The sequence below is a fragment of the Cnephaeus nilssonii genome (assembly GCF_951640355.1).
Source record: "Cnephaeus nilssonii genome assembly, chromosome: 6".
In the NCBI taxonomy this organism is placed as follows: Eukaryota; Metazoa; Chordata; class Mammalia; order Chiroptera; family Vespertilionidae; genus Cnephaeus; species Cnephaeus nilssonii.
In genome coordinates, this window is record NC_137077.1 from 48127194 (window position 1) to 48149708 (window position 22515).

At 43.1% G+C, this 22515-nt stretch overlaps 1 long non-coding RNA gene across 1 annotated transcript in view; it reads left to right on the top strand.

Moving 5' to 3' along the window:
* The window catches only part of LOC307101258, a 29830-nt gene extending 26003 nt beyond the window's left edge, over positions 1-3827 (top strand). Inside the window, exons 2-3 of the long non-coding RNA XR_013813652.1 lie at positions 1163-1306; positions 2730-3827. This is a non-coding gene — a long non-coding RNA (uncharacterized lncRNA). The remainder of the gene's footprint in view (positions 1-1162; positions 1307-2729) is intronic.
* The last annotated feature ends 18688 nt before the right edge of the window (positions 3828-22515 follow it).

Sequence of the window (22515 nt, forward strand, 5' to 3'; positions counted from 1 at the left end):
AACTTTTTTCAAACAGAAATCCCATAAGTAAATAGGGCCAGTCTATGTTAATTTTTTGTGAGGGTGTTAGTTCCAAAAGACATCTTTAGTAAATAAATAAAGGGGAGAGGTAAAATTCCGGGGCCTGCTTGGTGAATCTTAATTGCGAAATTTCTTCTTTCGGAATTTCTTTCCTGCTGCATTTGCTGCTTTTTCAGCCATGATCTCTGAGTACTTCCTCATACTATTCTTAATACCACTTTTGTTTTAGTCTTAGAGATATATAGCTAAATATATCCAGTGTGTACCACCAGTCTCTTTGCTGAAGTTTTCTCGGTCCTCTCTTAGTTGGGTGCAGTCCTCAGGAAGGACTGATGAGTATAATAGCCCCGGGCGTTTATCATACTGAAAACTTTTCTATAGCCACTTATAGAACAGTTTGTCTGCATTTACTAAATTCCTGGGTGCACATTTTTTTCCTTGATTATATTGTAGATGTTGCTTTACTATTTTCTGGCTTTGAATGTTGTGCTGAACTCTAATGCCAGACTGGTTTACTATCCTTAGAAAGTGACTTGGGCCCTGATCGGTTTGGCTCAGTGGATGGAGCGTCAGCCTGCGGACTGAAGGGTCCCAGGTTCGATTCCAGTCAAGGGCACTAATCTAGGTTGTAGGCCAGATCCCTGATCGATGTTTCTCTCTCATCTGGCTCTCTTTCCCTCTCCCTTCCTCTCTGTGAAAAATCAATAAAATATATTTTAAAAAAAAGAAAAAAAGAAAGTGACTTGGTCTTTCTGCCAACCACAGGTAATTTTTTTCCCTCTGTTTTGAAGCATAATAATTTATAGGATAAATCTAAATGGTGACCAATCCAGGTGTATTTAACTTGGTATATGATGTGCCCTTTCAATCTGTATAGATTCAGGTCTTCTTCCCCTCCCAACCACCCAATCCCCAAGAAAAGTGTGATTGAATTACAGTTGTATATGTTAATTCTATTATTTTGACTTTCTTTTAAAAGCATCTGGAAATATGTATGCTGTTCATCTGATTTCTGTATTACATTATCTTTCTTTGGTCCTTTTAATATCTTATTTCTTTTCTCTTGGTTTTTCTTATTTCCATCCTCTATGTTCTATGTGGTACATTGGTCCTAGCTATTTTTTGTTTTGTTTTGTTTTAGGTTGCATTTCCTGTGGTGCAGACTCTGAGACAGAGATTAGTATGCACAAAGTTTATTGGAGAGTGTCCATGGGATGAGCAATTATGAAAATGTGAAGAAAGGAGGATTAGAAGGAGATACTGAACTGCAACTACTAGTGTGCTGGTAAATGTTTAACAACCAGTTCTTAGCAGGGAAATGGACACATGTAAACACATCCATCATGAGCAAATTTTTTTTTTAATTCTCACCCAGGAACATGTTTTTTTTTATTGATTTTTAGAGCAAGGGGAAGGGAGAGAGAGAGAGAAAAAAAAAAACATCAATCAGTTGCCTCCCACATGTGCAGGGGAATCCAACACGCAACCAGGTATGTGCCCTGACAGAGAATCAAACCCTCAACCTTTTGGTGTACGGAGGATGCTTCAACCAACTAAGCCACCAGGCCAGGGCCATCATGGCCAATTTTAAGCTACCAACATGACGCCTCTGAATGTGGATCTAAGGAGAAATGCATAGTAGCATCCATACCCTCAAGAGCATAGATAATGGTAAATGTAGTAAAATAATTAGGAAGTAATGAATATTAAGTATTTATTACCTTGGTTTTGAGTATAATTTATTTAATTTTGAATTTATATAATTTAAGTTTTAGTATTGGCTATGATATAGCAACCTGCTTGTAACATTCCTAGAAATTTTAACAGTTAGCTCTCACAGGTCAGTGGGAACCAGCTCCAGCACACCACTGACCATGATCAATGACAACAAAGACCTCAGCCCATTCCATAAGGAGTGTTGAAGTTGGACTGGCCCTTTAGAGTTGTCCCACCTTAAGGCAGGGACCTGTATTTTGACATGGACCAGTCACTGAATGCAGGTGAACCTTGGGGAGAGGGTTTGACCTTGGGAGAGGGAGTTTTCTTCAGCTAAAGGAAATCCCCAAAGGAGGACTCAGCAACTTCCTTCAGTCCTGAAGCACCTATCTGGGAGCACATCACAGGATCTACTACTGTATCTTACAAGTTTAGTCTTGGTTTCTGCTTTAGGACAGCATTTTTTTCTGGCCTATTTTTATCTGTCAAAACTTGTGATTATTTTTGTGTGTGTTTTTTTTCCTTATAGCAACTTCATGTGGCTACCGAATTTTTGTTGGTGTTTTTCATGTTTTAATATGTTGGATTTTTCTGGGTCACCTTTTTAAAAAAATCCTCACCCAAGGATATTTTCCCCCCATTGATCTCTAGAGAGACAGAAAGGGAGGGAGGAGGGAGGGAGGGAGGGAGGGAGAGAGAGAGAGAGAGAGAGAGAAGAGAGAGAGAGAAACATCCATGTGAGAGAGACACACCGATTGTTTGCTTCCACACACACCCCTACCGAGGTACTTGCCCTATGTGCCCCTTGACTGGAAATCAAACCCTCCACCCTTTGGTCCGTGGGCCGACGCTCTAACCACTTAGCAAAACCAGGCCAGGGCTCTGGGTGAGCCTTTATAGATGGATCTTTTGGAGAGATTGGAGACAGTTTTTTTGTGGGGTTTTTTTTGCTGTTAATTCTCACCTGAGGATATTTTTCCATTGTTTTTTAGGGAGAGTGAAAGAGCGAGGGAAAGACAGAGAAACATCCATGTGAGAGAAACACATTGACTGCCCTGACCAGGGCCCAGGCCATGGAGGAGCCTGCAACCAAGGTACGTTCCCTTGACCGGAATTGAACCGGGACCCTTTGGTCCACAGGCTAAGGCTCTATCCACTGGGCCAAACCGGCTAGGGCCAGGAGACAGTTTTTAAGGGCCCTGCCTGGTTTTTTCAGCTCAAGTGCTCCCTCTTCTGTTGCTATAGTGAAGAGCAGTTTTCTTAATGTGGTTTCTTTATAGTCAGATTTCTGATTCTCCTTATTGTTTTTTTCATTGGGGCACTTATTACCAGCTACTTCTTTTCTTCTCTTTACCACTGACTGCTGTATCCGAGGAACAATGACTTTACATTCCAAAGAGTCTCTTTCTCTTTAAAGTGGCACTTTCCTACAACTGCCACCTTTGTTCCTATAAATTTTATTTTATTTATTGTTGATAGTCTTACAGAAGCCTCCCATTTTCCCTATGAATTTTTCAAGCCCTGTTTTGACTCCTGTTGCCTGTGCCGATCTGCCAGGTTTCAGACTAGCTCTCAGTTGTTCTCAAAAGAGATTGGATGATTTCCTTCGGGGGGTGAGCTCTTATTGATGCTATCAGGCTCTACCAACACTAAGACGCTCCACATTCTCTGCTTTTTCGAGCAGATTCTGTGACTTCTACATACCTATGGGGGTTCTGAGTGGTCCCTACTATATTTTTGCCAATTTACATGTAAATTGGAGATTTCTGTTTTTTTCTCTCTATTTAGTATCAGTTGTAGGGATTTTTTGCCCACAAATATTAATAGCAGCTTTATTTTTAATAGCCAAAAACTGTCAACAACACAAATGTCCATTAACAGGTGAATGATAAATAAATTGTGTTAACTTTCCAATGCCATATTACTCAGTATACTGAATGAACTGTTGATACATGCAATGATATGATTCTCAAAAAATTATGCTAAGTGAAAAGAACTAGGTAAAAACAAGTCTTAACTGTATGATTCCAATTCTAGAAAATGTACACTTCAGCATAGTGACAGAAAGTAAATCATTGATAATCTGGAAATGGGGGAAAGGTTGATTTTAAAAAAAGAAGATAAGGGGGCATGAGAAAACTGGGGGATGATGGGTATGTTTACTATCTTGATTGTGCTGATGTGATATTTTTTTTTACCCTTTAAATATGTGCAGTTCATGGTATGTCAGTTATCTTTCAAGAAGCCTATTTTTTAAAAATCCAGCACTTGAGTCTTTTAAAATAGAAATTTCAATAAACCTCTAGATCTTTTACTAGTATTTTAGCACTAAAGTCTGAAGGGAGAAGCTGCTGCTAATCCCACCCACCTACAGAGGGGGACACATCAAAAAGGTGGTGCCCTACCTGAGGGTGGCTGCCTCAATATTTGGAAAGAAGCCCTTGGAATAGGAATTGGGGAAACTCCTCATTAGAGAATGACAAAACTCAAAAAAATCTCAAGACATCATCTTGCCCAGCCCCTCATCATACAGATAAGAAAACTGATGCCCAGAGATTGGTAGTGATTTACTTATTTATTTTTGTTTATTTATTTCATTTATTTGGGTGACATTGGTTAATAAGACCATACAGTTTCAAGTGTACAGCTCAACAAAACTTCATCTGCATACTGCATCATGCACTCACCACCCAAAGCCAAGTCACTTTCAGTCCCCATTTTCCCATTTGCTCGCTTCTACCTCCCGCCACTCTCCTTTCCCTTTGGCTATCACCATACTGTTGTCCGTGTCTATGTATCACATATATATTTTGCTTAATCCCTTTAGTTTTTTTTTACCCAACCCCCTGACCTCCTTAAACAAAGTCTGCGATAGGACAGGTTTAGGAACAAAATGTGAATGAGCATGGTCAGGGGAGGGGAGAGATGCTATAAGCAGGGACTGAATTCTCTGTCTCCTTTTTCTTACCTCTGCAGTAGTCTCTCATTGCACAGACAGGACTGCTCGAGGGCTGTTGGGTGGGAGGGATGGTCCTAGCCCCGTCCTCGCACCCCCCAGAATTAGTGAGAACCAATGGCCACTGAACACTCTGTATCCAGCCTGTATTCTCTCCAGGGCCTCACCCCTCTTCTCCCTCCCAGGTCAGAGTTCCATCCTGCAGCTTGGAGGATGGGTTTCTGTGTTCCATAAGCTGCCCCAAGAGGCAGGAAATGCCAGGCACTTTCCTTCTCTTTTAGACCTTGTGAGCTCATTCAGGTAAAAATTTAATGTCTAAATCAGTTTTAGGAATTTTTATTTGCTTTCCTTTATGCTCTATAGAGTTTTTGAGAAGATGTGTGGGAAGAGTCACAGGAACCCATAATGTCTACTTGTTTTTAATATGCATAAGTAATATTGTGCTTTAAATATCCTTCTATTTTTTCTTTCTTTCTTTTTTTTCTTTCTCACTTAACACTGTGTTTAAAATCTATCTGTGGCCCTGGCCGGCTTGGCTCAGTGGATAGAGTGCCAGCCTGCAGACTGAAGGGTCCTGGATTCAATTCCAGTCAAGGGCACATGCCTGGGATGTGGGCTCGATCCCCAGTGGGGTGCATGTAGGAGGCAGCTGATCAATTTTCTATCTTTCCCTCTCCCTTCCTCCCTGAAATCAATAAAAGTATATTTTTAAAAAAATCTGTCTGTGCACTACAAGTATACCTGGTTTGTTGCTTTTAGTTGCTGCATTTCTTCCAGTCTATAGCTACCCTATTATGGACCTACTAGAGGCCCGGTGCACGAAATTCGTGCATGGGGGTGCGGGAGGGGGTGTCCCTCAGCCCTGTCTTGGCCTGCAAAGACATCAGCATCCCTCACCCCGGCCTCTAGCCAGAGGTTCCTCCCCTCCTTCTGCACAGCCTCTGGGAAGATGCTTGTCCTGGGGCCTCCTCAGGGCCCTGGCCCACGATGCCCTGCAGTTCGGGTACTCGGGGGCTTGGGCTTTCAGGTCTGGCTTCTCACCTGGCATGGTGACCATCAGCTGCCATGGGAGCCTTGCCTTAGGAGTCACCCCCTTGGACCATACTACTTGCGAGTGTGTGTGGGGGGGTGGCCTCGTTGGCAGTGATTTGATGTCTGTAGCGTGCCCGCTGACACCCGCCACTGTGGCGCCACACTGGTCTTATCTGGACTGCTGGCAGGGGGCTTCCAGTCTGCGACTGGGGCTGATGGGCTGCGACTGGGGGCTGCAGGTGGAGGACCCCGGCACCCATAGGGCTGTCAGCATCAGGAACTGGAAAGATCCATTTTTCTGATTCCTCCCCTGCCGCGCAGATGCTGAGCTCCGGGCCCCACAGGCCCCTTCCCTCCCGCCGAAAGGCAGGCTGGGGCGGGGACGTGGGCGCATGGCGCCGGAGGCCCGTTCACTCCCGCCGAAAGGCAGGCTGGGGCGGGGACGTGGGCTCGTTGCCCCAGAGGCCCCTTCTGTGCCGCAGCACAGCCATGGTACAGACGCTGAGCTCACGCTGCCGCTGGCGACGCGATCTCAGTGTCCCGCCGGCCCCATTTGGTCCCCGCTCAGCGGTGCGGTGGCCGATCGCATCAGCGGGAGGCCCAATCGTGAGCGTAGCGGAGTGATGGTTAATTTGCATATTACCCTTTTATTATGTAGGATTTTCCTAGTTAAAATACCTGGGTTGCTTCCACCTCCCTGCTATCATGGAAAGAGCTGGATGAACACTTGTACTAGTATATATGTTCATGGTAATAATCCACATGACATTTTTTCTAGGACATATATCCAAGAAATTAGATCTTGGGATTATAGGACACACAGTTTCAAGTATACAGTTTCTTATCTTCACTAATATTTGTAGGTTGCGTACCAGAACAGTTAAGAATTCACACTTCCACATCCTATGCATAAGAGGTCAGTATCCCCACACATTTTGCCAAGACTTGCTACCTCTTGAATTTGTCATGCTGGTAAATCTATTAAATTTTGGGCTTAAATTCTATTTTGATTTTATGTTTTTAAATTTTTAGTTTTATTGAGGTATAATTTTCAAATAAAATTGTAAGATATTTTAAATGTACATTGTAGTGATTTTGTTTTATATTTTTGCATCTTGTACTGTTTCCCAACCCAACTCACAAAGGCATTTTCTTCCAGTAGCTTCATAGTTTTACTTTTCCATTTATATCTTTTAAGCCATTTGAAGTTTACCTTTGTATTTAGTGTAAAGTAGGTATCTTACTTAATTTTTTATTTAAACCTTTATTGTTGAGAGTATTACAGATGTCCTCCTTTTTCCTCCCATTGCCCATCCCCACCAGTTCCTGCCCCACCCCAGGCCTTCACCACCCTATTGTCTGTGTCCATAAGTAATGCATATATGTATATAAATTCTTTGGTTAATCTCTTCCCAACCTCCCCTCCCCATTCCCTCTGAGTTTCGTCAGTCTGTTCTATGTTGCCATGCCTCTGGTTCTATTTTATTTATCAGTTTATTTTGTTCATTAGATTCCTTGTTCATTTATTTTTATTTATTTTATTTATTTATTTTTAAATTTCTTTATTGATTAAGGTGTCACATATTTGTCCTCATCCCCCCATTCCCATCCCACACCCCTCCCCACGGATGCCCCAACCCCCTGTTGTCCTTAACCATTGGTTAGGCTCGTATGCATGCACACAAGTCCTTTGGTTGATCTCTCCCCCCTACTCCCGCCTTCCCCTACCATCCCTCTGAGGCCCGACAGTCCGATCGATGCCTCCTTGTTTCTGGGTCTGTTCTTGTTCATCAGTCTATGTTGTTCATCATTTCCCCTAGATGAGTGAGATCATGTGTTACTAGAAATATACTTATAAGAACCGAATGTGAGACGAGCAATAATAGTTATGCTGACAGGCAAATGAATCAGTCTGTAGTGAGTTTCTTTCTGGACCAACAGTTCTTTTGAGACCCAATTTCAATGTCCACCAGTTCCTTATGTGTACATGTCGGCACTGACTTTTCAGCTCTAGATGGTGGACAAATGGTGGTAATGCAGGTCCGACTCCCTCTGGTTTGGTCTCGCCCGGACCCAGGGGCACGGCTTCACCCGGACTCAGGGGCGTGCGGCCTCACCCGGACCTGGGACCCAGCATCACCTGGGCCCCGGGGCGCATGGCCTCACACGGACCTGGGCTCCAGCCTCATCTTGACCCAGGGCCGTGCGGCCTCCCCTGGACCCAGGGGCGCGCAGCCTCACCTGGACCCGGGGGCGTGCGGCCTCACCCGGGCCCGGTATCCAGCCTCACCCGGACGCAGGGGCGTGTGGCCTCTCCTGGACCCAGGGGCGCGGTCTCACCCGTACCCGGGACCCAGCCTCACCCGGATCCAGGGGCGCACGGCCTCACCCGGACCCGGGATCCAGCTTCACCTGGACCCAGGGGCGCGTGGCCTCACCCGGATATTTTGATTTTTATATTCAATTGTTGATAGATATATATTTATTGCCATTTTATTGTTCATACTAGAGGCCCAGTGCATGAAATTCATGCATTGGGGGGTCCCTCAGCCCGACCTGCACCCTCTCCAATCTGGGAGCCCTCAGGGGATGTCCAACTGGGATCGGGCCTAAACTGGCATTTGGACATCCCTCTCGAAATCCAGGACCTCTGGCTCCTAACTGCTCACCTGCCTGCCTGCCCTAACCATTCTGCATGCCGGCCTGATCCCCCTAATTGCCCTCCCATGCCAGCCTGATTCCCCTAACTGCCCTCCCCTGCCAGACTGGTCACCCCTATTAACTTTTAAAAAAAAAATCTTATCCCCTTCACACACAATTGTATTTGACTTCCTTATTGGCTTCTCCCTCTCACACAATTTTTCTGTCTCCTTTATGTAACACTTTTTCCTACTGACTCATCATTTATAAACTTTTCTTTCCTCCTTATTTCCTACTTCTGTTCCATCATCCTTCTTCCCATCTTTCTCCTACCCTCCCTCCCTCCCCACATTCCTTCTTTCCTTTATCTTTCCCCCTCCCTTCCTCCCCTTTTCCTTCTTTCCCACCTTAATTTTTTTCTTCACTTCCTCCCTCGGACCTGCTTTGCTCCCTCCCCCATTTCTTCCTTCTTCCCATTCTCCTTTTAGGCTCTACCGGCTCCCCTTTAAAACTTTTCTTCCCTCCCTCTTTCTCTCTCATCCTACCTTTACCATACATTCTTCTCTACTTACTTCCACCGTTTTAATATCTATCTATCTACCTGCCTAATTATTCACTATCATTTATCTTTTTTCTTTTCTGACTCCTACTTTTAAAATCTGTCCCCATACACAACTATACTTGATTTTTATTATAGCTCCTACAGTTCACTCACACATCCTCTTTCCTTCTTTAACTCTGCTCTCTACTGACTCCTTTATAAAGTTCTTCCCTCCCTCCCTCCCTTTTTAAAGCTTCCTTTTGGGGGGCGAGCATTAACCCCCAGCCCAGGGCTCAGCCCAGCCAGGTGTTCACCACCCCCTCTTCCCCAGCCTCCCCGCTGCTGTCCTGCTCCCATTCCCTGCCTGGGACGCCCGGCCCAGCAAGGGTGGCCGAGGCCCACGCAGCCTAGGCACTGCTGCCGTGAAGCAGGAGCACCTCCGCCAGAAGGCCTCAGATTGTCTTCCACTCCATCCTGGACCCGTGGGCGCCTTCCCCCCAACGGCTGCCACCGCCCTCCTCCTGCGTCTGGGTGGGGCTCCCAGCTCCACACTGCTTCCTTCCCTTTTCCATTCCTGTGTCTTTTTCTTGTTCCCTTTCTGTATTTCTGTTTCTCCTCTCAGCCTGTCTGCATGCAGGCCTGCCTTCCTCTCCCTTTCCTTTCTTATCCCCTCCTATCGTATCCTATCCTACCCTGGGCCTTGCAGCTGCCTGAGCAGAGGGCGGGGACGCAGCCTGCTGATCCGGTCATGACGTGATGCTGTAATGGACAAATTTGCATATTCCTCTATTATTAGATTAGACTAGAAGCCCGGTGCACGAAATTCGTGCACGGCGGGGGGTTGTCCCTCAGCCCAGCCTGTACCCTCTCCAATCTGGGACTCCTGGAGGGATGTCCGACTGCCCGTTTAGGCCCGATCCTAGTGGGATCGGGCCTAAACGGGCAGTCGGACATCCCTCTCACAATCCAGGACTGCTGGCTCTCAACTGCTTGTCTGCCTGCCTTCCTGATTGCCCCTAACCGCTTCTGCCTGCCAGCCTGATCACCCCCTAACCACTCCGCTGCCAGCCTGGTTGATGCTTAACTGCTCCCCTGCCAGCCTGTTTGCCCCCAACTTCCCTCCTCTGCCAGCCTGGTCACCCCTAACTGCCCTCTCCTGCAGGGTTGATCACCTCCAACTGCCCTCTCTTGCAAGCCTAGTCCCTCTCAACTGCCCTCCCTTGCAGGCCGGGTGCCTCCCAACTGCCCTCTCCTGCTGGCCATCTTGTAGTGGCCATCTTGTGTCCACATGGGGGCAGGATCTTTGACCACATGGGGGCAGCTATATTGTGTGTTGTAGTGATGATCAATCTGTATATTACTCTTTTATTAGATAGGATAGAGGCCTGGTGCACAGGTGGGGGCCAGCTGGTTTGCCCTGAAGGGTGTCCCGGATCAGGGTGGGGTTCCCTTGGGGCGTGGAGCGGCCTGAGCGAGGGGCCTGTGGTGGTTTGCAGTCCGGCCACGCCCCCTGGCAACCCAAGTGGAGGCCCTGGTATCTGGAATTTATTTTCCTTCTACAATTGAAACTTTGTAGCCTGGAGCGGAGCCAAGCCTGCTGCTCCCTCCGGGGTGGCAGCCATTTCTGTGGCAGTTAATTCACCTTCTACAATTGAAACTTTGTAGCCTTAAGCGGGTGAGCCCGGCCAGGGTGTGCGGAAAGTTTTGCTTCCCCTGTTGCCGCCGGCAACCCTGGCCTGCTCTCTCAAGCTCCATTCTGCCGCCATTTGTTTGAATTTGTTTACCTTCTATAATTGAAACTTTGTAGCTTGAGTGGAGGCTTAGGCCTGCAACGGCTATGGAAAGCTTGGCTTGCTCTGTTACCTGGGAAACCTTGCTCTCTGTGGCTGTAGCCATCTTGGATGGGGTTAATTTGCATACTCGCCCTGATTGGCTGGTGGGCATGGCTTGGCTGGTGGGCGTGGTTTGTGTAGCGGAGTGATGGTTAATTTGCATATTACAATTTTATTAGAGAGGATTTTTTACTAGAGGCCCGGTGCATGAAATTCATGCACTGGTAGGGTCCTTAGGCCTGGCCGGCGATCAGGGCCGATCAGGACCTTCCTTCCCCCAGCTGCTGGCTGCCTTCCAGGGCCTTCTTTCATTCCACATCACCCCCTGGTGGTCAGCGCACGTCATAGCAAGCGGTCGAAGTCCTGGTTAGTCGAACTCCCGAAGGGACAATTTACATATTAGCCTTTTATTATATAGGATTTGTCTTCACTCTTCAACATTTCAGGTAATATTGGTTTGATGGTAATGAACTCCTTTAGCTTTTTCTTTTCTGTGAAGCTCTTTATCTGACCTTCAATTCTAAATGATAGCTTTGTTCTGTAGTGTAATCTTGGTTGTTGGTCTGTGGAGAGCGGCTACAGCGTTGACAGGATCAACCCTCATACTGACTTGTGGCAAAGCCACATACAAGTCCCAGCTTGGAAGGCAAAGCCCTCCCAGCATAATTATAGCCAAAGGCTGTGGTTGTAAGCTTGACCTTATAGTCCAACCCTGCAGTCCTCAGTAGCTAAGGGATGTGGGCTATGGGAGGTGCAGCAAGTACTGCCTAAACAAAGCTTGATAGAGTTCAGAGAATGGCAACAGCAAGAAAGAAGCAGATTTGAAACTCACAAGAACATTGTAAACATCTTGCCCTTGTTTTGCTGTGTGTGATCTGACTATAAAATAAAGCTTCAGCTTACAGGCTGTGTCACTGTTTCCTCATCCAGGCACAGTGATCTACCTGGTCCCAACTGTATACTCTTGTCTATCTTCTTTAATCCTTCACTGCCCCTCCTCAGGTTTACCCCTGGCCATGCTGGACATGGTTCAATATGTCCTTGCTATTCATCACTTTGAATATTTCAATTTTTCTTAATATTGTGAACCAGTTGTATCAACATAATTCCTAAGCAATCTGTCCTTTCCTCATTAAAATGGCTTTGCCACCTTTGTGGTGCTGCATTTTTCATATGTTGAGTTCTATGTATCCAGGGTCTATTTCTGAGCTTTCTATCCTTTCTATTTGTTATTTGTTCTTGTGCTGCTGCTGTTGTTTTTTTAAAATATCTATGGTGTGCTTGATCTTAAGAGTTGGTATTATTATCCTCTGTAAATTTTCTTTTTCAAAATTGACTCATCTTTTCATGGGCTAATATTCCAAATACATTTTAGAATGAGTTTGTCAAGTTTCTTTTAAAAAGTTCCAGCTAACATTTTAAAATAATATTTGAATTTATAGATTAACTTGGGAAGAACTGACATATTTCCTACGCTGTCTTATCTAAGAATATAACTTAAAATCTTCCTTTATGTGTCCTTTAATAGAGTTTAAAAATGTTAGGGTAAAGTATGTGGATTAATTATTAAATATTTTATAATTTCTGGTGCTATTATGAATGGTAGTTTGCCATTTCTGGTTCATTATTGCTAATATAGAGAAACATTTATGTTTTTCTGAAGAAATTTTAAACATAAAGTTTAACTTTATCAAGTGTTTTAGTCTGCAACTTGTAGAATGATCATGTGATTTTCTCCTTTAATCCATAGATATGATCAATAACTGATAAATTACTCATGTTAAGCCATTCTTGCGTTCCTAGAAGAAAACCTTGACTGTTGAATTCAGTTGAATAATTTTATTTGAATCTATTTTTTAAATCTATTTTTATCAGTAATATGGGTTATGATTCTTCTTGTACTTTGGAATAAACAATTAGGCAGCTTTTCTTTTTTTTTTATTTTCTGAAACAATTTAATTGATAAAATGATTATCTGTACCTTGAAGGCTTGGTAAAACTGTATAATCATATAAGCCTAAGGCTTTTCATCTGGAGGTAAAGTCTTCAATTATCATTCAATTTATTTATAGGTATTTGGTCTGTTCATATTTTTAATTTCTTCTACCAATTTTGGCATTTTATAATTTTCCAAAAATCATCTACTTCATCTAATTTTTAATTTAAGTATTTATTAATTTAAGCCTAAATGTTCTTTTCTTCTTTTTTTAAATATATATTTTATTGATTTTAGAGAAGAATGAAGAGGGAGAGAGAGAGAGATAGAAACATCAATGAAGAGAATCATTGATTGGCTACCTCCTGCACACCCCCTACTGAGGACCAAGCCTGCAACCCAGGCATGTGCCCTTGGCTGGAATCGAATCTCGGACCCTTCAGTTCACAGGCTGACGCTCTATCCATTGAGCCAAACCAGCTAGAGCCTAAATATTCTTTTCTATCTCTGTTGTATCTGTAATGAGTTCCCTTGGTTTCATTAAGGTCTAGATATAGTATATTATCTATTTAAGAGACACACTTAAAATGAAAAAATATGGACAAGTTGAAAATAAAGAGCTATTATTCGAGGCTAATATGAACAGAAACTAAAAAACTAAACACCCCCTCCTCTACCTCAGAAACCAAATAGGTAACTATTTTATATAAGGTAAATTCAAGCTACAGATTCAAGGCAAAACTATTATCAGGGACAAAGCATAAGGAGTAGGCTTGATGGTATAGACTATCAGGAGCTCAGCCAAGTGGAGATATAAAGTATATAGTTAGGTATATAAGACTAGAATTCAGGGGCAAAGTTCAGAGGCAAAGTCAAAGCTAGATATAAATTTGTGGTCATCAGCATATATATGGTATTTGAAGCCATAACACTGAGTGAGACCATAAAAGGAGAGTAGACAGGAAACACGGTCTAAGGAGTAAACTCTGAGCCACTCTAACATTTTGAGGTCAGGGAGATTAAGAGAAACAAGTAAAAAGATATAAAAGTGTCCAGAAAGGTAGGAGGCAAATGAGGAGAACAGGATGTCTTGGAATCCATCTGAAAAAATTCTTTCAAAGAGAGTGATCAGCAGTTCAAATGTTGCTGATTTGTCAAGTAAGAAGCGGCTGAAGATATAGATGGTTGGATTTAACAATGTGGAGGTTGTTGATGACCTTGCTAGAAGCAAGTTTGATGATGAAGTAGGAGGAAAGACCTGATTAGAGTGGGTTCAGGAGAGGAGAGAAATTGGAGACGGTGAATTTACACAATTTTTGAAAGGAGTTTTGCTGGGAAAGGAAGGAGAGAAATAGAGCAGTAACTGGCAGAGGAAATGAGTGTAAGAGAGTTGTTTGCTTTTCTTTTTAAAGTTCACAAAAATAACATCAAGGTGGGGTGGGGGGGAATGATGGTACAGAGAGAGATTGGGAGAATTATTGAAGCATTGTCCTTGAAGAGAGGAAATGGGTCCTAATCTATAAGTGGAAGGGCCAGCATTAGATAGTAGTCAGATAGTTCATCCACAGGTAACAAGAGAGAAAGTAGAATATATGGGTACAAATGCAGTTAGTTAGGGAGATATGGTGGTAGGAGTATGTGGAGTTAATGAGTACTTCCATTTTCTTAGTGCAATAAGAAGCTAGATCATCAGCCAAAAAAGATGAAAGAGAAGGTCTCAGAGATTTGAAGAGATAGGAGAAAATACAAAATTGTTATTCAGGAAAGTCATAGTGAATGGATTAGGGAGAGTTAGAATGTTTGCCAGAAGCCTTATGAGGTCACTCAAGGTTAATAATTATTTAAAATAAGACCAGTCAACAAGTTTGAATGTTTTCCCAAAGCTACATTTAGCTGCCAGGATACAGCTATAGAATAGGCAGAGAAAATTGGATTTAAGCTGGTCTGTGGTCAGACAGAGTACTTCAGAGCAAGAGAGGAGCAAGTGAATTAGAGTTGAGAACATATGCTAGGGATGGATTGTAATTATTGACCATGGAATTTATACTGGGATACAAAAGAGGTGGGAGAGAGTAAAAAGGTGGTAGAACCAATGAAGTACAGTTTCCTGTGGAGATCAAAGGATTGTTGGGGTTGGGTTACTAGTGGAAATGAGGTATAAAGAGGTGATGTTTGAAGAATGAGTTGTTTGAAATTAAGATTATAGAAGGGCTACAGGGTGTTTTTTGTTTGTGTGTGTGTTTTTTGTAATGACAAGGTCAAGGGTATGACTCATGGCTAAAGGATGAAATCACCGAAGGAGAGCAGATCAAAACATTGCGATGCCAGGTGTTGGAAAGATCTATGTGACTATTGAAATTGTTAGAGATTATGACAGAAGTATTGGATAGAGTGACAGTGAGTAAGGAGTTGGTAAATAACTACAACAGAGAATGCAATAGGGGTATATAGTCTAAAGACAGGAAACTTTAAATTGAGTATTATTATATATAACATAATATATAATATTTTATATATTACTATATAACGAGAGTAGGGGAGAATGATCTGGAAATAGCTTTGAGGAGTGAGAAAGACACCCCCCCCCCCCCCCCCGCCGCCACCTCATTTTCAGGCCAAGTGATAGAGGGGGATGGGGAAGTTAAAATAGACATTGTGTGAAAGGTCTGCAGATGAGGCAGTATTGTCAGGAGAGAGCCAGGGGTCATTTATTTTAGAGAGAGTGGAAGAAAACGGGAAGGAAAGAAACATCAATGTGAGAGAGACACATCAATTGGTTGCCTCCCACAAACACCCTAACCTGGGCTGAGGAACCTTCGACTGGAAACAAACTTGCAAGCCAGTGACATGCCCTCGACTGGGAATTGAACCTGCGACCTTTTGGTGGGTAGGCCAAAGCACTACCACTGAGCCACATGGCCAGGGCTATACATCATATACATCATACACACACACACACACACACACACATACTAGAGGCCTGGTGCATGAAAATTCATGCACTGGAGTGGGGGGTCCGTCAGCCCAGCCTGCCCCCTCTCACAGTCCGGGAGCCCTCAGGGGCAGGAGGCCACCCGACGATCAGGGGAAGGTGACACCCCCATCACAGCTCTGCTGCTGCCACTGCCAGCAGCGCAAGCCTCAGCCAGCCCTGGTTACCTGAGCCTCTGGCAGCCCTGGGCAGCTAGGCAGCCGCCATCTGAGGCTTGCCTGTGCCTTGGGGCGGGGCTGGGCAGCTGGGGGGCCGAGGGGACTGGGGGACTCTGGAGGCAGGTGCACAGAGTGGCTGGGCCTGCCTGGGGGCGGTCCTGGCCTGGCCACACGCCTGCCGCCCCAGTGGGGCTGAGAAGACTGGGCGCTGCCATCTTGTGTCTGTGGGCGCCACCATCTTTGAGGGCAGGCAGTCAATTAGTATATTCCTTTCTTATTGGCTGTGGACGGCCGCCATCTTTGAGGGCAGGGCAGTCGATTAGCATATTCCCTCTTTATTAGATAGAATATATACACACACCACACACACCACACACACACACACACACACACACACACACACACACACACACACACACACTAGAGGCCCAGTGCATGAATTCATGCACCAGTGGGGTCCCTTATCCTAGCCTGTGGGATCGGGCCAAAACTGGCTCTTCAACATCTCCCTAGGGGTCCTGGATTGCAAGAGGGCTCAGGCCAGGCTGAGGCACCCTACCGGTGCACAGTCAGGGCCAGGGAGGGACACGAGAGGTTGGCCATCCCGTGAGGGACCACAGGAGGGCTCCAGGGCGTGTCCAGCCTGTCTCGCCCAGTCCCAATCTGCTGGACTGCAGCAGCAACCTAACCTACCAGTCAGAGTGTCTGCCCCCTGGTGGTCAGTGTACATCATAATGAGCAGTTGAGTGGCCTTAGCATATCATAGCATATTACGCTTTGATTGGTTGAACAGCCGACCGGTCAACACTTAGCATATTAAGCTTTTATTATATAGGATTTTTATTTCAGAGAGGAAGGGAGAGGGAGAGAGAGATAGAAACATCAATAATGAGAGAGAATCATTGACTGGCTGCCTCCTGCACACTCCCTACAACCCATCTAGTGAGTTTATTTCAACTGTATTTTTAATATTCAGTAAACCTACTGAAGAGTCCTTGACTAGAATCAAACCCAGGACTCTTCAGTCCACGGCCAATGCTCTGTCCACTGAGCCAGGCCAGCTAGGGCTCATATATTCTTAATTTACTGTCTCCCTTTGTCCATAATGATGCTTTTGGCCTTGAATTATATTTTTCTGATATCAGATGTCTGCTTGGCTTTCTTTTGGTTTATAGTTGCCTTTTTCCATTTCTTTAACTTAATCCTATCCTTTCTTTTAATGTGTCCCTTGTAGACATTATCTTGCTAGACCTTGTTTTTTAATACAATCTGAGAATTTTGTCTTTTCTTTGGTGAATTTGACTAATCTATTAAATTCCTCTTACGTTTGTTAGGACTGTTAATTCCATCTTAGTTGATATATATTTAATCCTCACCTGAGGATGTTTTTTCATAGATTTTTAGAAAGAATGGAAGATGGGGAGGAGGGGGGAGAGAGAGAGAAGCAGCTATGTGAGAGAGAAACATCGATTGTTCGCCTCCTGCACATGCCCTGAACCTAGCCAGGGATCGAGCCTGCAACTGAATTGAACCCATGACCCTTTGGTTCGCAAGCTGACACTCTAACCACTAAGCAAAACCGGCTAGGGCTAATTCCATCTTAGTTTAACTTTTCTTCATTTTTCTTTTTGCTCACTCATTTCCTTGAATAAGTCAATTTTTTTTCTATGGGTTTGAAAGGCTTTCATTTTATATTTCTTCTTCCATTGGTTACCCATAACTTGTTAAGATTCTTGTATTTATTTTGCCCAATTTATAGAACTTATCAACACCTATCTGAATCCCCCTTACTGGGACAAATACTTTAACACACAAACACTCTTACTTACCTCTGGATATTGCACTTTATCCCCTACTTTGTTATATCATCTTCCCTCTATTTACTTTTTTCTCTCCTATTAGAACTCCTATTATATAAATGGTATTTTTTCCATGTCTACCATCCATATTTCTTCATTCTTATATTTTCTTTATATATATATTTTTTATTGATTTCAGAGAAGAATGGAGAGGGAGAGAGAGAAACATCAACGATGAGAGAGAATAGTTGACCAGCTGCCTCCTACATACCCCACACTGGGGATTGAGCCCACAGCCGGGACATGTGCCCTGACCAGGAATTGAACCTGTGACCTCGTTTCATAGGTCGACATTCAACCACTGAGCCAAGCCAGGCGAGCCATTCTTATAATTTCCACCTATTATTTCTTCTCAATGTCTTCTGGAAAAGTTTCTTGATCTGATCTTAAGCTATGTCCATTTTGCTCTTTATATCATCTAGTGAGTTTATTTCAACTGTATTTTTAATATTCAGTAAACCTACTTGGTTCTTTATGATTGTTTCCACTTCATTAGCAATGTCCTGTTTGGTGACATTTATTTGGCTTGTATTCTATTAATTCTTGTCATCTATAATAGGTTTTTCAGTTTATTGCCTTTGTAACTGTCTAGTTATTTTTCCCTGTGAGATATTTTCCCTCAGGGTTATCCATTCATTATCTTGCTGGATAGTGGAGAAAAGAGGAGGAGATCAAAACTTAGCTGTGCCACTCCTGATGAGTGGAGGGTCTAACTCGTAATATCATCATGTGTGTCACTCTCATCAGAAGGCTCTGCCCCTTAGTGAACCTCTGTATACCTTCTCTTGGGCTTTGTTCTCTTCTAAAAATGTACTTGGCTCCCTGGGTGAAAAAGGCCTCTAGGAGAAGGTAGGAGGAAACGCTTAGATGTTTGTTGGTTGAACCAGCACTTACTGTGTTTTTTTTTTAATTTTACATCTTAATAGCGTTCCCCTACAAACTTGTTTTCGGTGTTGTAGGGCTGATGGAAAAGGCAGTGATCTATGGTGGGCAATGTGGTGTATAGAAAAGAGCTCAGCTCAAAATTTCTCTCCAAGTCTACTCTCTATGTTGGGAGTCTGGCCCTCCTCGGTCCAGGCTACTATTCCCCTTCTTTACCAAATCATAACCACCTCTGACCCTTCAGGGGTTTCTGATGGTTTTCTTTTCTTTTAATACCATTCATTTTTTATTTCTGAGACATCTTTTTGTGACACTTTGCGATCATGTCAAGGGCTGTATGATGTCCTTTTAATGACAGCCTACCCCAGTGTTTGTTGAAGCTTTGTGTTTCTAATAATATAGAGCTAAAGATATTTTTTTCTTGAGTGATCATGGTAGTATTCTGGAAATGAAGATATTTAACCTGAATGACTGATAGGCAGAGTGTAAAAGCAAAGGATAGACAAAGCAATGTATATACGTGAAAGAAAGCAAAATAATCATTTTACCAAAACATTGAACTTTACTTTCAACATGCTTGTTTAATTTTACAGTCGCTTGGGATTCTTGTTAAACCTGGAAACAAGACAAGATAATTAATCTTATTACAAATTTCTCTTAAATACATTTATGAGAATATAGATGACTCATAGGGAAAATAAGAATGTCCCAGAACTCACAAAGTTAAACTAGTAAAATTGACATGGCAAAATGTCTCCCAAGACCAAAATCAGGAAGATCAGGGCTTGGCAATACCTTTTTATTTATTAGACCTCCTACCAGTCTCAATGTGCTATCTTCTCTAGTTGTAGGATTTCCATTCAGCCAGATTTCAGATGGTTTGGAATGATGGTTGTTCTGTATTTTAGTTGTAATTTTAATGTGGTCGTGGGAGGCGGCAAGTACCGGAATTTACCTACACCAAGTATGTCAAACTCAAAGGCTAACACGGCCAAATAAATGAGGCATGTGGCCCGCGAGCCACGAGTTTGACATGCTTGACCTACACCATCATGTTGGTTCTCTTTTCTTTCTTTTTTAAAAAAGTGTGTTTAATTTATGCTTGGTATTCCATATACAAATATCTCATTTTGTTGTTGTTAATCCTCATTTGAAAACATTTTTTCCATCAATTTTTATTTGCTTAAAAATTTTTAAGTTCTTTTTAAAAAATATGGTTTTATTGATTTCAGAGGGAGGAAGGGAGAGGGGGAGAGAGGGATAGAAACAGCAATGATGAGAGAGAATCATTGATCGCTGCCTCCTGCACATCCCCTACTGGAGATGGAGCCTGCAACCTGGGTATGTGCCCTGACTGGGAATCGAACTGTGACCTCCTGGTTCATGGGTTGATGCTCAGCCACTGAGTCACACCAGCTGGGCTTTTCCATTGATTTTTAGAGAGAGTGAATGAGAGGGAGGGAGAGAGAGAGAAACATCGATGTGAGAGAGAAACATGGATATGAGAGAGACACACCGATTGGCTGCCTCCTGCACACATCCATCTGACACGTGTTGTTCCCGCAAAACAAGGATTGTGGATGCTGTCTACCATGTATCCAACTACGAACTGGTCCACACCAATATCCTAGTAAAGAAGTACATCGTGCTCATTGACAGCACCCCATATCCATTATGCACTGCCCCTGGGCCACAAGAAGGGCGCCGAGCTGACTCCTGAGGAGGAAGAGATTTTTGAACAAAAATGATCAAAGAGCTCTAACCAGCTTGGCTCAGTGGATAGAGCATCGGCCTGCGGACTGAAAGGTCCCAGGTTCGATTCCGGTCAAGGGCATGTACCTTGGTTGCGGGCACATTCCCAGTAGGAGGTGTACAGGAGGCAGCTGATTGATGTTTCTCTCTCATCAATGTTTCTAACTCTATCCCTCTCCCTTCCTCTCTGTAAAAAATCAATAAAATATATTTTTGTAAAAATTATCAAAGAAATTCATTAGAAATATGATGAAAGGGAAAATAATGGCAAAGTTAGCAGTCTTCTAGAGGAACAGATCCACCAGGCAAGCTTCTTGTATGCAACCCTTTAAGACCAGGCCAATGTGTCAGAGCAAATGTCTATGCACTAGAGGAGCTGGAGTTCTATCTGAGGAAAATCAAGGCTCAGAAAGGCAAATAACTCCTCCCCACTCCTATCTTAGCTCATGTAATAAAGGTGTTTATTGTTCTAGAAAGAAAGAAAGAAAGAAAGAAAGAAAGAAAGAAGAAAGAAAGAGAAGAGAGAAAGAGAGAAGAGAGAGAGAAGAGAGAAAGAGAGAAAGAGAGAAAGAGGAGAAAGAGAGAAAGAGAGAAAGAGAGAAAGAGAGAAAGAGAGAAAGAGAGAAAGAAGAAAGAAGAAGAAAGAAAGAAAAGAAAGAAAGAAAGAAAGAAGAAAGAAAGAAAGAAGAAAAGGAAGAAAGGAAGAAAAGGAAGAAAGGAAGAAAGGAAGAAAGGAAGAAAGGAAAGAAAGGAAGAAAGAAAGAAAGAAAGAAAGAAGAAGAAGGAAGGAAGGAAGGAAGGAAGGAAGGAAGGAAGGAAAGAAAAAGGAAGGAAGGAAGGAAGGAAGGAAGGAAGGAAGAAGGAAGGAAGGAAGGAAGGAAGAAGGAAGGAAGGAGGAGAGAGAGAGAGAGAGAGAGAAAGAAAGAAGAAAGAAAAGAAAGAAAGAAAGAAAAGAAAGAAAGAAAGAAAGAAAGAAAGAAAGAAAGAAAGAAAGAAAGAAAGAAAGAAAGAAAGAAAGAAAGAAAGAAAGAAAGAAAGAAAAGTGGGAGAAGCAGCATGCTGTGTAGCCAGCATAACTGTCCAGGTTGTTGGTACATCCTGACTGTGGAGACAAATCCAAATCACAATCTTATGTCACAATCATTGATAGCACATAAGTAGCTTCCTCTGCCTTGATTCTGTATTTACCCGGCAACTTTCCAATTCATGACTTGTGTCCTAAGTCTTTTTTCCCCTCCTTAGGGAAAATGCTGTAACAAGTCAAGGCAAGCATCTGAACCTTTTACTTATTTTCAAGCATGCAATCCCTCCCCCATGTAGGACCATCCCTTAGGGAAATGAAGGATTATGACACATCACACTATGTGTCAGTTTCTCCACCTATATTTTAAACAAGATTTGAATAGTGAAAGACAGTATGTGTATGTATATGCTTATGTGTGACACCGAGTAACAGTGTCACAGAGACATAGGGTAAATTTCAGAGAAATGGCAGATCCCATCATTCTGACCCTAATATTTGTCTACTGTTTGGTAAGATTTTTCACATCAGATAGTATTTACCTCAGTGGAAGAAAAACATTTAAGCAATTTAGCTTAAGGTAAGTTTCATGTCTACAGTATCTATAATAATAAAAGTGTAATATGCTAATTAGACCAGATGACCTTCCAGACGAAGCAGGGGCGGGGGGGGGGGGGGAAGGGGGGCCGATCCCCTTTCACAAATTTCGCACGTCGGGCCTCTAGTGGTGAATAGAACTTGTTTGAAAGTCTGGTTCTGCCTCAGCTTCCTGTTTTCTAAAATGCTTGCTCTACTTACCTCACCAGGATGGTTGTGAGGTTAAATTTGATATTAGAATCAGGGTGAAAAGCACCACACAATTGTGAAGTGTTACTGTTATTACTAATATTTAACAGGGAGTAGTATTTTCCTCAATAAGAATTCCAGCACATATTCTACAACTTCCAAAGCTTTCTTTTCTCTAAGAGAGTCCTGTTGAAAACTGTTTTTTGATAGTTGTTATCTTTTGTAATTCCTCAGTATTTCCTTACCCCCTGCTTTGATTATTACCTCTTTGGGGACAAAAACATAGACTTATCCATTCATCATTAAACTCTTTTGAATATTTCTAATGGGCCAGGCAAAGTGTCAGACCTCTGAGGATACAATGAGACAGATGCATAAACAGATAATTATA